Here is an 18,002-nt window from a genome sequence, read left to right as displayed (position 1 = left end):
CTATTAGGATCTTCGGGAGTCTCCGCACATTGCGCAAGATTGGGTTCAGCTAACTAGAAGCGTCGTGAAATCGAAAGCATTTTCAATCGTGATGCAAGCACCATCGCACAGGTAAAATACGAGGAACGGAAAACATGGACGATCCTTATGACCTGAAAGTTCTACTCTGAATCACGTGTATAATAAATTCTGTGTTCTAAAAGCTATTTCAAAGGGAATTCACGTTATTAATATATTATTATAATTTTTGTTGAAATTAATTATACGAAATGACTGTTATCTCAGGCTGATGGTTCTGTTATCAAAATAATTTTTACAGTCTCAAAATGTGTTTTTGACATAAAGCTGTGGGTCTTTGCTGTGTTTATTTACATGGAAAGTAGGAACGGTAAGCTCGAGGAAGTAGGTATGGTCTGTTCGTGGTCCGGCAAGGAAATGAAGTAGAGTAGAGTAAGCACGCCGTGGCTCGAGCGTAATGCGACTGATAAGAGGAATGGTTACATGAAGTATTACGATGCGTTATGTCATAGGTGGGACGGTTTTCTGGATAGGGCAATAATTTGGCGGCGCGGCGCAAGCGCCGCGACGAGAGTCCGGGTCAACGACAAGAACGACGTCCCAGTCTAGTCGTACGACGACCGTCAGAGTAGATATCCGTCGACGGGACGCGAAGCGCAACGTCCGCGCTCTTGTGCAGAACCGCCAAATCCAAAACGGGTTTTCGCTTTGACGCGGTGAAACATTAAAATACGTGAAGCAAGATCATCAGTCATTATTGGTTATCGGTCTCACGTGTCCACGTGCTTGATGAATTATTAGTGCGAGTAACGATAATGATAAAAAATCGCGAAGACATCTAAACGATGCTGGACGTTAATAAAAATTATATACGCATACTGGACCCGCAGGCTATGCTTAGGTAAATTAAAGAGAAATGGAGGAAAAATTGTGAAAAAAATTGTGCTAATAAAGAGAAGAAGGTGAACCCAGGGAGTGAAGTACCAGGTGACTCATAATACGGACACTCGACTTCTGAGTAGCTTTTTTTTTCCTCCACTTTAATCGCAGTGCTCGTACGAAGTGGCCGGATTGAAGGATTTTTTGTATTCTCCTTGTTTCGTCCTTTTAGTCAATGCTGATTCTCATGAAACGCCAATATTTTACGGACGCTACAACGAGGGGCTGATTATATTGGCTGTGCATTTTTGTCTCTTTTATCCGTCAACAATCGGTACCGAGTTTTCTGTAAAACTTTTTTTTCCAATTTTCACGGAGAATGCTTCTCCGCTACTGTCGAGCCGAATAGCTCCACTTCGCGAGCGGAGTCACTCTAGTGTTGTTTCCATTTCGATGAAGTGAAAATTGGACAGGAGATTGCAGCAGTCGTATACCGTAATTAGTATACCGGTGAATATCCTCAAGGAAGTGGGAGAAGTCGAGTTTATCATTGCTAGGGCTAATGGATTGAAGAGAGAGGAAAGAGAATGGGTTTTACTGGCAATTACCGATAACGAGAATTAAATCGGGTTGCATCATCGTAATCCAGGAGAAGCAACGAGTCGTAATCGAGGATTATAAACACGGAGGAAAAACGCAGCCGACTGTTAGGTAAGAATCGTACTGATACTCGAAATTCGTATTTGGAGAAAATCTTATTCATATAGCGATGAACGATCTTTCATTATTCTATTTGCTATAAATTATTCGTAGAACGTTAACCGCATTAGGGAAAAAAATTATCTTGCTTTCGATTGCTTAATGAAAATATATCACGTTTTCGAACGTGCCGTATACTATTTTGTATGTGAATAAAAAAAATGTTATTTTATCAAAGGTTACGTAATCTATTCCAATAATTTATAAAAATCGTTTTCCCACATGCAAATAAGTTATAGCCTGTATCGATTTGTCACTGGTATATGGGTATGTAGCATATGTCAGAAATCTATCTTAAATCTAGTCATGCATTAGGAGCGTAATGCGAGAGCTGATAAACCCTTCGTGAAACATGTACCTAGTGCATTGGTTGCTGCACTCTTTGCTTGTTGTGCAATTAAACGTTGTTAGGGGACTAGTGGTTAACCGAGCAATACGGAAATGCGCTCGTCGTTCCTGTAGGATAGTATTGCTTTATTTTGTAGATATATGACGATAATATATAAAGTGTATACGCAGTTTCCTAAGTGCCCGTCAGGAAAGTAATGTGTCGCGTTATTTGAAAGCCGGATAAACAATTTGAGACCGAGCGTCGGGAGGCTAGCGAGGTTAGAGCATGCAAATGAAGATGTATTATTCTACGTACGTTCTACCATATTGATCGTCGCGATTGAAAATTTTATTAATCGCGACGTGTATCGAAATTATGCATTTATATAACACGGGCAACGAACGGAGAATAGAAAATGAAGAATTTGATTAAAATACATTTTTAAAAAAATTTTTTATTAATTCAGCACTAAGGAATTTTGATATGTTTAATTTACAAGATGGCGTAATGATTACTTAATAACGATTTAGATCGTGTTTCAGAAATTTTGATTTACTCAGTGTTAAATGTTTTGAATAAATTTTATACATGTGTGACATTCGTTATGGACAATTTGACTGATAACGCTTAATCCATACTTGCGATTCGGTAGCCATATTTGTTCTTGAATTTTTCGACTGAATTGCATTTCCTTTATCTTTCTTTTATTTACCTTCAATAAGAACCATCATTTTTCGCCGCTCGTGTATTCCTAGCGCGTCGCGACGTCTGTGGCTCGCGTCGCCACGTTTTCGTTTTTGGAAAATAAATTAGCCGTGAAAAATTATCCCACGTAGCTATACCGAATCCGATGTCTCAACTTTGGAATTTTCTTGCTAAACAGAATTTCGTACGCTTTCGACCAGTCGAGTGTTTCCATAATATTATTTGCTGTAGCGAATACCGTTTCTTTCGCGATACGAGGCTATATCTTAAAATCGTGCAAATTTCTTGTAAATTATATTTCATTATCGATACGGTCTCGATTAATCATGATAAAGCACGGGTCACCTTTGAGTATGATAAGAGCACGTAGCTGTTTCAATAAATTTTACATATCTTATTCGTTAGATATGGAAAATTACAGCTATGGCTACTAATAACACTCTGAGAACTTTATGTCAGTACAGAACAGAAAAGGACAAAATAAAAGACACTGGTGTAAAATAAAAAAAAAATAAATCAATTGAATTTAACAGAAGATATTCGCTCAAATTATAAAAACAAATATATAAATATTGTATTTTGACAAAATTATAAATATTGTATTTTAATAGTTTCCGTAAGCCATAAGATCACGCCGTATAATTCCTTTTGACTAATGATAATGGACCATTACTCCCAGCTGCATTGCACGAAGAACGTGTCGTTGATTTCTATACAAATGGGTAACCTTAAGCGTCACATTAAAAACAAAAATTGCTCTAGACTCTTACTGAAAAATTCAAATGAAAATCTGATTACAATATTGTTATCTCATGTGTCTACCATTCGTCATATTATACGTTTCTTTCAAATCATACATGTAACAACGTATGCTTATTTTCTTTTAATCAAAGTTCAATTGAAAATCGAATATACATATATGTATACTGATATACCTATCGATGAAATATACTGTAGAAATATGCATAGGTTATAATCGATTCTCGCTAACACGATAAAATCGATAGGTATAGGGTGTGAATATTTGTACTCTTCCTTTTTCTTGTTTTTTTTTTAACTTTTACGTACAATATGGTAAATCGTTTTATCAATATTTCAATGTTGGCTGAACTACCTGTTCCTGGTAGGGCCAATTTTTTGTTCTCTTTTCAACTTTCGAGTACGTTATCACGAAAAAAGATAAAAAATATACTGGAATGTACGTATATGTATATTAATACGGATGACTATAGAGGTACTATATGCCACATGACATTCGACAATGGATCATGTAGAGTAATAAAAATTCTCGTACAACCTCGTACTAAGCACAAAGCTGTAAATGGATGATAAAAATAACTTTTTCGATTATATTTGAAAAAAGTTAAACAAACGGCAGTTGTAATACAGTTGAAATTGTGGGTTAACATTGGAGGGAGGAGATAAGAAATTTTTCAATAGAGATATTGAGCTTTTAATTGTTATGCCGAATTGGGTTTATGATAATACAACATTATTTTTGGCTCTATGAAACAATAAAAGCAGCCCCGTACGTACTTCAGTAGTAAGCACGTATGAAAGCATATATCGATTAAATTATAAAGCGCGGAACTTCAAACTTTATAAAATTGATATCGATGGCGAAGGAAACTTAATATGTATGGAATATTGTTTCAACTTTTTTTACCTCAAAATATTATTTCGACACACGTGATCGAGTAGTCGTGTTTCAAAAATTGTTTAGCCTTTCTTTTCAGCGAGAATTGATGGCCCCCGTATGAGATACATATGTGTATTATTGTTACAGGAGAATAATTGATGAAGTAAAAACGAAAGATCGCGATTAATTCAACAGCTATCGAATTTTATCATAAATTGTATATCTATCCTATCAGTTATTTTATTTTAGTGCTATATAATTTTCAAACAGTTTAGAAGCTAAAAATTTGCAATATTTTAGACTTGTCGTTTATAAGGACATACAATTTAAATTAAACTTTCGTTAAACAACTTTTAAATATTATTATTTAAAATATATATATTTCAAACAATTATTTTTTTTTAACCTAACTTAATGTTTTCATTAATGACTATGCTACACCCTTAACCAGTCGCCGTAGGGTGATCGACGGTCTCAGAGTTTATACTGGTGAAAATAATTCCTTTCATCTCACATCCCACGGTAATCGTTGATTGATCGATAAGACAACCTTTCCCAGAGGGTCACAACGGAACGACCGTTTATAAGCACTTTATCAATTGAAGAAGTCAGACTAATCCTCTTTCTTTGACCAGAGATAAAACGAATACACCTATCATATACTAGAGAGAAAATGAATAAAAAAATTCTAATATTAACAAAAAACGAATATCAATAACATATCAGCACTATCGAACAAGATGACAGCAGGATTATTGACCACCCTGATTGCCTTGTCACGAATTACGTAATCCCGAGGAAAAATATATCAGCCGGAAGATCGCTACGTGAATGCCAATTATGATTTACGTATCAATTAATTTGATCGTCGGATGTGAATTATTGATTAAAAACTATCGATTATAATCAGTACCGAAAGATTTTGATTTATAGTAATCGGAAGATTTATCAGCGTGTAACACTGATAAGTAGTGTTGTGTCGGATCGAATGCGATTACGATTACTTAAGTCAGTCTGAATCATTACAATTGAATTGTCAATAGTTACTGAGTGAATTATTGTTTGTACCATTTTACGGATGCTGGGAATTTCACCAAACTGTGGATGCTGGTCGCTTCCTATCTCTCTGACGGGAATTAGTAATGCAATTCCCCAGCGCCTCCTATAACGGGATTCCGATTGGATTCCAAGGTATACCAAGTAAAGCCCATAGAAATTTTCAAGCGAAAAAGAAAAATCGATTACATGCCTGTCGCATCCATCGCTGCCACCTTCGTGTCTTTTCTTGCATCGCAGACGCTAATCGCATACCTCGTTACGACGTGCTATTTTCTAATTCAAAATCGTCACCTACCCTGCCCGTCATCCACTTTCGCATTTAATAGACTACGTAGAAATTATGCATCAACGTTCTTCTTCCATCCCGGCATCCTTCACTTTTCAACGATTATTTATCATTCTCTTTAAGCCTCCAAGGCTTGCTGTCTACCTCCTCTCTCTTTCGATCCATAGAAAGAATTTTTAATGGCAAGGAAAAGCAATCGAATTATTTTTCACATTTACAAACATTCCCAGTGTGCTACTCCAGTAGCCATTTGGAAACGTCGCAACGAAATTTATGCGAGTTCTACCGCCCTTTTCTTTTTCTATTCAACCATAGTAAATCCGGCAGCACCGTGACGCGAAAAACTTTGGAAATGTTCCAGGTCTACTTCGGGGAACGCGAGGTCAACTTTGACCTATGCCAATAGGAATTTCGAAAGGGTGGTTAGAGCAGCCCTTTACCATGACTTTTTTTCCTCTTCGTGTTTCTGTTCCTCTGTTCCTCTCTTTTGAATTTTATAACTACGTAGCTGTACTCCGGTTCACGAAGCTTATTCCCGGTTCTAATGAACTCGTTCTGTTTCTCTGTCTAAATTTAAAGGGTTACCCTGGCCGAGAAAGTTCTTATTTAAAAGCGTCGCGACGCCCGTCACCTTGAAAGCCCGCACTGCAGGTCATGCATGTACGTGCGTCAGAAACAGTCGGAATTAAAGAAAAGCAATTCGATCGTGTTCTTTGTACAACTGTTCAAGCATCGTGCGTACGCAATGAATACCTACCGAATCGAGTGTGTCATTCCCTCGTGTCGGTTGAGCTTGCTCTACACGAAGTAATTGGCTGGTACCAACGTCAATGCGCGAATTTTTATTCCATAAAGAAAATCGTCGTAAATTTAGGATATTGTCAGTTTAAAAGATTTGACAATAATTTCTAAAAGTTTATAGCCTCTCTCTCTCTCTTCTCAAAGCATGAAATTATTCGTATTGGATTTATCAAAAATTTATAACTTCTTATCATTTTTTTTCAACGTGTCGAATTAACCGCTATGTAATTAGCATACGAATGTTGTATATATGTATTTTAATAAACCCCCCTCAGCTGAAAGTCAGGCTCCGATTTTTATTATTATTTTCTATCATTCGTCGGTCAACGAGTTGCGACAATTCTCTACGTACTTTTCTCCTATGTTAATCGTGAAATGAGGATTTTTTATGACTGAAAATTGAATATCACGCGAAACTTTGACGAGCGCCAATAAGCCACTGTAGTCCTTTGGTACCTGAGTATAATAGTTTAATGCGAAAACTTGCGTACGGTTTACAAATATTTGCTCTCATCATTATCCAAGGCTATGGAAGTGAAATCAACGATGTCCAGGAAATAGAGTTTTCCTCTAGGATACCGGAGCTTCTAGCGTTCCGGCTAAAGTACATTTTAGTAACGTCAGATTCCTCGGTAATCCGTTAAGTAGAGAGCGTGGTTCGAAGATGCGCTGTTACTGCCCTGAAAGGATATTGCTGAACTTGGCGGTGAAACGGAAGACGGGCTCCTAGTTCTGAAGCTTCCAACCATTACAACGTGCGAGCTAGTCCGATCCTTAAAAGTTAACTTGACTTACATGGCTCCCTGCTTTTCCTGCAGCTAACTTCACTCTTTGACTACACGCCAAGTTGGACGTCTACTTCGCTGCAGTTCGCTTCTATCTTTCTCCTTTGGCCCTTCGCGGATTGAATCGTCGCGCTTCAGGGAATTCGAACTTCGAGACACGTAGTGACGGTAAAACAGATTTTTCACGTGTTTTACGCTCGATTTATAAATTCAATAAAATATTCAAATTATTTATTAAATTTTATTGTCCTTGACGTTAAACGTCAAAATTATGAGTTTGGTAGGTTGAAATTATTTATTAAGGCAATTCAGTGCATTTTTTATAAGACGTGAAATTCGAGTATGCACTTTTTTCAAATATACAGATGATAGACAGGGAATTTGAAAAAAGACTGAATCGGTTTTGCTGACACAGTGGAGCAGTTGCCGGGTACACGTGTGCCAAGGTTGAATTTCACAAGATCGATTGACTTTGATGTATTAGGGCTTTGCGGACGGCCATATTTTATTTATGGAACGACGAAAGGTGAATGCGTGGCTCGGAAATATTTAAATTTTAGATTCTCACGGTGTACCTTTGTGATAAATATTTTATTAGCGCGCGATAGCTTTTCCATATTATCCCGGCGGGCCACGTGTCAGCGTGGTGTGCCTCCCCAGAGCGATTTTCAAAATTTTCATAATTTTCCTACTGCGATGTCCATTGAAATATACCTGACATCTAAATACATTATATATACCAGAGCGATGTTTAAACAAAACCTCTTTAAAAAGACATTAATTATATTGACTAATTCGAAAAACATGTTTTTTTTTCTATTCATTTCATTTTTTTGTACTCAACCTTTTTCTCTTGTTCATCTGCATATTACTTCGTTATTTTAATTTTGGCACCTGGGTCATTAATTAAATGATCTCAACGTTATTTCACCTACCACTTTATTGTCCGGCTAATATCCGTCGCTCTCAGGACAATGTAATCCTGGCTAATGGTCTCTTAAAAAATTTAGGTTAAGCCACCAAGTCACCAGGAAAGTTGAGAAACACTTTTCACGAAATTTACGACTCCGCGCGTTTCCAAGCACGTGGCGACTATTTGCCCAAATGTTGAATCCATCAGACAACCTGGAGGAGTGGATGGCGCCGAGAAAATTGCTCGGCAGATCTTCGTGACGAATCGCTGTATTGGAAACAGTCAGGATCGTAGAACAGTCGCATAAAAGACTTAACGATCACCTTTCACTCCTTTTACAGATTGCATCTGGTGACCTTAAATTTCACGAGGGCAACGTATTCACAGTGTGATTAGAAAAAAACAAGACAAAGCATAACACTGATAAGAAAGATTATTTCTTTACCAAAACTTTTCACGTTTCACATACCTCACAATACTCTGCCTATTTCATATTTGCAAATTAATTCCCCTCGTTCTTGTATTTGCAAATGGATACCGTAGGCTCTTATCGTTTGTATACTTTATGAATCAGCTGTTATTAATGTTATCGTAATTACAATGTACCGTCAGACTTAACCGCCCGTGATGGCCTAGGACGGCGTTAGCTTCGAACGATCGCAGTTATTTTCAATAATAAGACACGAGCTATCGGAACGAATGGTATACACGGTGTCACGTGTAAAGAGAAATATTAATAAATTATTAATAAAAAATTAATGAAAAATTCAAATCACAGATTAATTTTTTAACGTATATCTTCCTAAATGTTTATATTGCATTTAGTAAAATAAACTTCACTCTCACATATTTCTATCCAAGTTCACACTTTATTATTCTTAGCTAATACCAGTTAATAATTCAATCTGAAACTCAACATGCAAACATAAACATAAGCTGCGATCTTAACTCGTAGATACGCAAAATCTTTATGAATGAACTCGAAGCCAATAAAATACTTGAATCAGGGTCTGTGCGTATAGAGCGAGGAACGAATGAAACGTGGCCTTGTGTGTTAAGGATATATAACATAAACTTAATCATTGTGGATCTTGACGTATATTTTGAAACCCAAAAAAGAACGAGATCATCGGTTTTACTTTGAGAATGCCTGAAGGCGTTTTATGTTTGCGTCATATTATGCATCACGAGTTCCAAAAATTTGAATGAGTAAATGACGTAAGAGACAAGTTCGTAATGAAAAAAAAAATGTTGTACAAAACAGCAAAAAATTATATACCGAAATTACACTGATTAGAAAGTTTGTAATATTTATCATAATAATATATGACGTAACATAAATTAGTACCCCTGACACGAGATAACTAATTGCTTAATGGAATTACATGTAATTTTACAATTGTTAAGGGTGTGGTAACATGATCGGATATGTAAACCTGACGCAGAGCGTGCGTGACATTTGTTACACAAACGCTGTATATAGTTTTGAGTAACGAGGTAAATTTGAAAAATTGTGTGGTAAAAATAATTACAAATTTTTTTTATTTTTTTTCGTACAAAAAGACTATTCCGAAACTATAACGAAAGGCAAGAATGTTTGCGTTGTTCTGATAACCATTAGATATTTTAACTAGTGTCAGCTACCTAATTGAAGTGTCGATCAGATTAAATTCACCGCGTGATATCTCAAGCTCTGATACGGCATAAAGTTATTCCAGTATAAATAACCACCCCCACACTATGTGAGACTGTGAATAAACAAAATAATCACCTTCTATAACAAGTGATGTTCAGTCTACGTACAATATAACCATCGACAACCAATTCAATCGAATCGATCGTTCAAACACTCTGGACCATTGATGTTGCATTAAAAACTAATTATTTCCATCAACCAAATGCGACATAAATGAAAGTAAGTAATCAATGGTCATTTTCATGAATTTCCATACGAATTGTGCGATTAATCGAAAATATCAGGGAATATCGGTAATAACCAATATATGCAATTATATACGTTATTAACCAATATTAATTGCGTACAATAGCAATATATCGCATAACGTTATTCGCAATGAAACCCACTAAAAAATTCTTATTCGCTACCATAGATATTATGCGTTTTCGAATATCGTGATAATGAATAATTTCGATTGATAAATATATAACGCGTATCATTAAATGCTTAGAGAATTTAAAATTAAATATTATGCAAACTCTTACTGGGATACATTAGCATTCGCAATTTATAATGGTAATTTAACGTGCTACATCACACAATTACAATTCTATAATTTCGTGAGAATTCGCAATATATCTTACTATCTGGGATTCGCAAACTCATTTTCCTTCCTTTCGGCAACGTTCGACTGATAATTTTGATAAAACCTCATATCGGTAATATTACGTTCACGAGATGGCAGGAGAATAATTGCATTATATATAACGATTACGTAATATACGATAACCGAAGCATTTCTATATAGAAGGAAATCTTTGAACCATCCATACTGGTATCCATATTGGTATCCATATTGGTGTAACACCTAATTGACTATGGCAAAATTACCCAATGGAATTTCACTTTTTGCGGCACATACCGTTTCCCTCTCAATTACATAAGATTCGCTATTCGCAAATTGCTATAGCTCGCACTTTGCGACTACGACGAGCTGCTATACTCGCGTCATGGAAATGCTACCTAATTGTGCTCTTGATTACATTCCTTCCTGAAACGTAGCATTGCTTAGCTAACTGTGGTCGGGTATAGCGCGATGTTGGTGCTGTGGTAAAATTCTAATAGAGTTTAGACACGCGTTGAATGCAAAGCATAGTTAACTATTTATACATATACCGGACTGTATACGGAATAACCGCATAGTTAAATACAATTAATGTCAAGTGATATAATTAGCAAAAATATTTTTAAATTCGTTGCCTGATAAAATATCGTTTCAATTTGAGATACGGATGCGTTTACCTTAAACGAAAATCAGTGACTCGTTTAATTTGAGATTTAAATTGAATAACTGTCCATGGCGATTTTCCATGCTCAAAGTTAAATTTTTCGCTTGAGCTATTTCTTAACGAAGGTTTAAAATTTCATGGATGAACGAAACGAAGACTACAAACGTGTTTTATTAGAACCGAAATCTTTAATTAATATGTATACAATTTTCAAAGATTAAATATATATTATATTCTGTATTCGTTGGAATAAAGTATAATTGATATTTCTTAAGAAACCATAGTTCTTCTCATACGCGATCCTTGATATCAGTGGTTTAATGTTTTTATCAAGTAAATACACTTCGTTGAAATTGAAAAATGGACGTTTCTTGGAACTTCAATTGCATTTACTCGTAATACAGTTCACGTAGTGTCCCTCCGGTCGTCCGTAGGACATCAACAATATATACCGATATATTACTATATATCTATATATTACTACTATATATATATATATATGGAATGTTTCCACCTAACGCAAAACGTCAGTACAAAAGTGACGTCTTTCCCAGAAAAAGAAAAAAGGCCAAATAATAAAAATGAGAGTAGAACATCGTATATATATAGTGTAATAAACTGGAATGTATCCAGATGTCCATAGGGACTCCGTAGGATAATGTAGATTGATACTGCAAATCCTCAACAAAAACCAAGAAACAGTAAAAACAGGTAGAACCGAATTTTACATGCGAAATATACACCATAACCTCGGAAAATATCAACGTACATTTTTTACTACCATTTACGTTATGATTATTACGCTAAAAATTTCAAATTAGCATAATAATATTATGTTATCGCAATAAAAATTGTCTCAGCATCTTTCACAAAGTTTACACAAACAAAATATCGATATTAAAGTAAAATCAGTTTACACTAAAAATTTCATTATGCCTGAACATTAATATACTTTAAGATAATCTTGGGGTGCATCATTCTGGAATGAGGAAAAAAGATTTTTAATCGTCAATCAGTGAACATACTTTGTCAAATTTTCTGACGTATAGTGATAGATGCAGCATCGTCTACGTCATGACCAACAGAGACCTTAGATATTATTGGGAGATAAAATGACACTCTAAGTAATCGTTATCTTGATAGTAATTACATTCAGTCATTCACGAGTCCAAATGACGTTCACGTTGAAAAACAACTATGATAATAAAATGCTCCTTTTCACGGTATGATCTTACGTCATTATTTCTCAGCCCTCGAGCACTCCGTGTACCTGGTAATATCCTACCTCTATACATTACACAAAGCACACGGGATATTTCGAGGGTTGCTGGAAATGACAAAAGCCATATTGAAAATGAGCTGGCCATTTTTTTCGTTCCTCGATTCACCTGGGGATATGTTTCAAAAGGTACGAATTAAATTGCTTCTACCTTAACATAAGTAATAGTAGCCTATGTGTGGATCTAATAAGTACTCACATAAATTCAGATAATTTAATAATAATATTACTTTGACATGTAGCACTTTGATGCTCCTTACTCTCCAGAGCTAGCGTGGCATTTGTATCTATATATATATAGAGGCACCTATAAACGATGCTGGGATCAAAGAAGTAGACGTCGAAACTTGCCTGCCAGAATCTTATCTGCCAGGGGAGTTTTTTTAACGACAGATCGGAAGAAGGGAACTGGGACACGAACTAAGTATACACAGTGAGAGTGGTTTTGTAAGTGACGTCAAGGGCGGAACCGGACGAGGCAGCAAGAACGGATAATGCGAGAGAGGACAATATAGGTATAGAAATGCATTGCTAGTGTCTTTCGGATCTAATCACGTATAGGGATAGTTTCGTGTTTTACAAATTACTCGTTTTTTTTTTTTTTAGAGATACCGAAACAGTGATGCTGGATCATTATCGAATCGTTTACTTCTGGAAGCTTAAATAAAAATTTTATTTTTGAATTTTATAATTGATACATTTTTATTAATCGGTCAGTCGTATATTATTTGTTTTATATTTTTTAAGTAATTTAAGAAATTCATAAAAATATTGCCTTTGTCTCACTGTAGAACATCCTCTGTTCACTACCACTTTGGTATGATGCGCAAGTCATTTCCCTTCGTACTTATTGCTCGACGTAAAATCGATTCTCTGATATGAAATATCAATACCGTGCGCGAGCATTCTAATACCATTTCTATTTGATATTCCAAAGCTAGATATAGATATGATCTTCCGTGGTAGCTTAAGATTTTGTTTCTTAAAAAACTTACCCTTGTTTCGTGTGAATACTGTGCACAGTATCACTCTGTATAAATGTATTTTTATATATTTATATATGAGGATCGATATTTAATTTTTTGATAACTTTCGTAACGTCTGCCTAAAGTTTTTTTGTTCTAGTATTATTTTAAGCCATGCCGATCACTTGTCTTCAATTTACATTGGCAATGGAATAATACAATACATATATATCAAAAGTAAATTTTATCCGACAGGTTTAATAATCTATATTTAAATTGCACACTGTACCAGGGCTCCGAATTGGTACAGCAGAAGGTTTGCGTAATATAAAAAAATATCTTATCAATTTTACTCTTAAAAATTGGAGGGCCAAGGTACTTCATAAGCTTTCGGATCCACTTTTATTTCTGCTTTTACGGCGGCTTCGATATAAAGTATGAAAAATAAGTCATGATATATCGGTGCCAGGTCGGAATCTCTTGGAAGGATGGTAAAGGAAAAAGCACGATTTATCCTCGTCATTTAAGCTCGCATTCGTATCCAAGAGCTGAATGACAAGGCACCATCGAGAAGGACGATGCCAGACGTTAATGGCTGCTGTCTTCGACACGATGCACTCGTGCTCCTCGAGTCTTCGCCGGGATTGATTTCACCAGGGTGCAATTAACTCACCAAGGACGTTCGATTATGGACAGGCTGATTATCGATCGACGTTTCGATACGAGGGACAAGCTTCTCTACGTCTATGTACGTTTATGCACGATACAGATTGAGTCGCTAAATTCAATAGAGCAGGTTACTCAATATATTCAAGAAAACACGAACTAAGATCTGTATGACGATGCGACGACAGCGCCACGAGGTAACTATCGACTACTGCTGGAACTGCCAGTGACATGTGTATTGAGAGAAAAAAGAAGGTGGAAACAGATAAAAAGAATAAATTATATTATTCTCTTATTCAAGTTGAGCCTGAAGCTTAAATTTTATCTGCTGATTCAAAACCGTAAATGTAACTTGATCAAAGTGGGATATTCAATTTTAACAAAATTTCTTTTCCTCCCTTTTCTTATGACAGGCGATTCCCTTCTTTTAATATAATCCCGTCCCTTCTTGTAAATTTCTTACGTATCTTCATCTTCCTGAAACTGTGAGTTGCGAAAAGAGACGTCTCGACGCAGCGGCTTTACCCTGAAAATTTTTTGGAATGTCTTGGGGGAATATAGGCTGCCGCATTCTCCGGTGCTTTTAGTAAACAACGTGGCATTTTGCCTATGTCACTATCGTACGACGCTCCTATGCAATTACCCTGAAAGTGTTTCCATGCAGAAGTACCACCCTTGTGGAAGCAAAGTTATTTCACACGACACTTAAAACTTATGGTATAAACATTCTACGTCCCCTAATAATAATTAAGGGATCATTGGCTGTCGCGTTATAAGATCGGCCATTTTTCATCGAAGAAATCCTCTGTCTGGAAAGGGATATTAACGAATTACATTGTTAATAAATATTAATGTACCTGTAAGGGATGGCCAGAAGGGTGGGTACAATTTTTTAAAATTGAAAACTCTAGAATTTGAAAATCCCGCCTTATTTGTTATTACGATAACGATAAGACTCAGGTATGACCTCATAGTCAAGAACTGATAACGTATTTTTTTCTATAAAGCTTCACAGTGATTATTTTTTATTACCAAGACATTTTTTAAGCTTCTCAAATTCGAGAACAGACATTTAACCTTAACAAAAAGTCACAACCTTCGGTAGAGGAATTTAAAGCGAATGGGGCCGTTTTATTGAAGCTGTCGGAGTTAACGCGACTTTAATCTCCAGATACGCATCTAGGTAGGAATGGCAGAGACCAGATACCTACCTGAATAGTATCGTAAAATTTATCCCCGTTAGGAATACCAAGTAGACGTGTGACGGAAATCAATAATAACCAGAAAACGAATGCAGGCTACGCAATAAAAGCGAAATGATCCTTCACTTTTCTTCGGGGATCAAAGGAAGAATGTCGGTGAAAGGTTAAAGATAGTATCCGTGTATTTCAATTTCCATAATTGAATTACATTATTTCACTATATATATGATATCCAAAGCCATACAGGGTGGTCATAAAATCAAGATCGGTTTTCCAATTTTCCTTTACGAAAATAAAGCGGGCCTTTATGACCACCCTATATATACATTATATATATATATATATATATACACACACATGTGATACAATTTGCTACAGTTTGACTTATTAATCAGATAGCTTCGGATAGATACGGTACATTCATTCTCTTTACATTATGTGTACGCAAGGCTTGCATTTAACTGCATAAATACGTTTGTTGATTTGAAAATGCAAGTGCATTGTGATGCATTTCCATGAATCGCCTGTCATACTAAATGATTGAAATCAAATTTTTAAATCTATTGATCACTATTTAGCCACTTTCAACAAGTATGACTATCGGTGATAATATTTTTGAAAAAAAAAATCGATCAGGCACCCCAGTACTAAAAGAGGATCCAGATGCATCGCATTTTGGAAAAAGTTCCCGGTGCGACTTTGCCCAGTGTCTCACGGACATTGAAACCATATAGGCAGGGTACGAGGATGATCCCACGTGCGAAACAGCCGAGCTCCTTTGTTCCTGACTCTCGTTCATCTCAATTATTGCGGCAGTATCGCGAGGTTTACGTAATGAAAACAAACTACTGAACGAAGGGAAACAGACCCGACGTAGTGACGTATATCGCTTAAAACCTTCAGCTGGGTAAACACAAGATGCGACTTTGATAATTTGGTAGAAGTTAATGAAATTTTAATAATTAAATTCTCACGATAATAATTACGATATTTTGTATCAATTTGTTTGTGATAAATAATTGATAACAGGTACGGCTAATGATCGAAGGCATAAAATTAAACAAAGAAAGACAAATGAATTCGTTCAATTTCTCACAGCTATGTCGATAACTGAAAGTGTATCCTGTTTTACCTACAGGAACACGTTGTATGCTTGTTCCATGGTATCGATATATGTAATAACACTGTTATGGGGTCCGCATAACACGTTCTTCGTATTTCTTGTTTACGGTAGACCCTACATCTAGAACAGTGGGACTGCAGTATTCGTTGTATTGCAACCCTTTTACGTAAATAGGCGACAAAACGAAATAGGGGAAGAAAAGGGACGTAGAAAATTGTTAGCTAAAAATATATTCTATGTATACAGTATTCCGTTACTCTACCCGATAAGTAATTTTTTTCAGACCCTCTTTCCATTAACTGAAAAAATAGCGAGTTGGTAAACAGATCTGATAAGGATCTTTATTAAAAGGAATCCTTTATTAGCAGTAGTAATTCTTAAGCGAATTTTCTAAGAAGTTATGGAAAAGTCTAAGATAATATTTACCGTGTGCTTGCAGGTTTTTCATGGACGACTGAACGGCGTCACACTGGATAAGGATGCTGACACCACGGAAAAGTGTTTTCCCAAATTAAGCGCGTGGAGAGGATAAAGTGCCTGAGTGAGTAAGAGTGGACCGGTTGAAAGAGAGAGGGAGAAAAAAGAAGGGTGAAAGAGTGAGACAGATTGATACGGAAAAGTGAAGCATAAGTTAAGCAATGGAAAGTTAAAGTCTTGTACCTAAGGGACAAGGCGCCTAAAGAGAAATGCCAGAAGTTGCGGGAAAATTTGTAATTTCATTCGGTGGAACATTAACAGAGTGCGACCAATTGAATTAGCGATATTAATTATCACCGTTACGACATTCGTCTCCGGTGAAGACATTACGTGGGCGTCCTTTTCTCTGCCTTGAAAAGAAACAAAGGATCTTGAGAAGTGTGTTAGGGTGAAACAAAAAATACTTGGAAACAGTTCAGTCACGAGGAGACGTATTACGTTTACCTATCGAAAAGCCTGGGCGTCCTTCTACGAGCGACGGATCTGTACGGGTCAGTGGGTTAATTAAATAATAATTAATTGTGGTGCAATTAAAATAAATTACGAAGCCAGTACTTTTGTCTCGTGGAAAAAAATTTTTTTTACTCTTACGAAAACAAAAATATTTTCTTATCGTTTTAAGGGTCGTTTACATGAATTGCACGGTAGGTGTTTCACGATTGTTTGTCGTTTACGTATTGGTGCGTTTGTACGCTCGCAGTGATCCAACGTGAAGAGACAAAAGAAAAGTGAGATAATTCGTCAGGAAGAGAGTAATAGGAAGGGATAATATACCCACGTAAAGGAAGGGAGACTGGAAAATACGTTAATCCAACGGCTGCCAGAGCACCGGTGAGTAGTATTTGGAAACTCGATTTAAATGGTTTTTCGTAAGGGAAGAAAAAGAGTAGGGAAATTCCGCGTAGGAATCTCGTTACTCGGCCTTTTCAGGAGTGTCGTTTAGAAGCGTCGAGGTTTTCTGGAAAATTCACGTGGTTGTGTTTGTATTCCGATCGAAAGAGAGGAACTTAAAAAAATAGAAGGAACTAAGGAAAATGTAAATTATGCTGGAGCGGATGGACGAGTCGGTAGTAAATACGGTTTATGAGGTTTTACGAATGACGACGAATTTAACGAGGATCGCGCATGAAAAAATCATTAGATCAGTG

At 36.2% G+C, this 18,002-nt stretch overlaps 1 protein-coding gene across 4 annotated transcripts in view; it reads left to right on the top strand.

Annotated features, from left to right (window-relative positions):
• Positions 1–641: 641 nt before the first annotated feature.
• Positions 642–18,002, top strand: part of LOC107263176 (5-hydroxytryptamine receptor 1) — a 31,759-nt gene continuing 14,398 nt past the window's right edge. The window contains exons 1-2 of one of the 4 annotated variants that reach the window (XM_015730102.2): positions 642–1,608; positions 16,817–16,918. The gene's annotated coding sequence lies outside the window, so the exon portion shown is untranslated. Of the gene's footprint in view, positions 1,609–14,146; positions 14,250–16,816; positions 17,686–18,002 lie in introns of those variants that run through there. The other 3 variants (XM_015730101.2, XM_025080560.1, XM_025080559.1) reach the window with 3 other exon arrangements.

Source organism: Cephus cinctus, unplaced genomic scaffold (genome assembly GCF_000341935.2).
Source record: "Cephus cinctus unplaced genomic scaffold, Ccin1 Ccin1_scaffold0132, whole genome shotgun sequence".
NCBI lineage: Eukaryota > Metazoa > Arthropoda > Insecta > Hymenoptera > Cephidae > Cephus > Cephus cinctus.
Note: the sequence above shows the minus strand (reverse complement) of the source record. Positions and strands in the feature narration are given on the sequence as shown.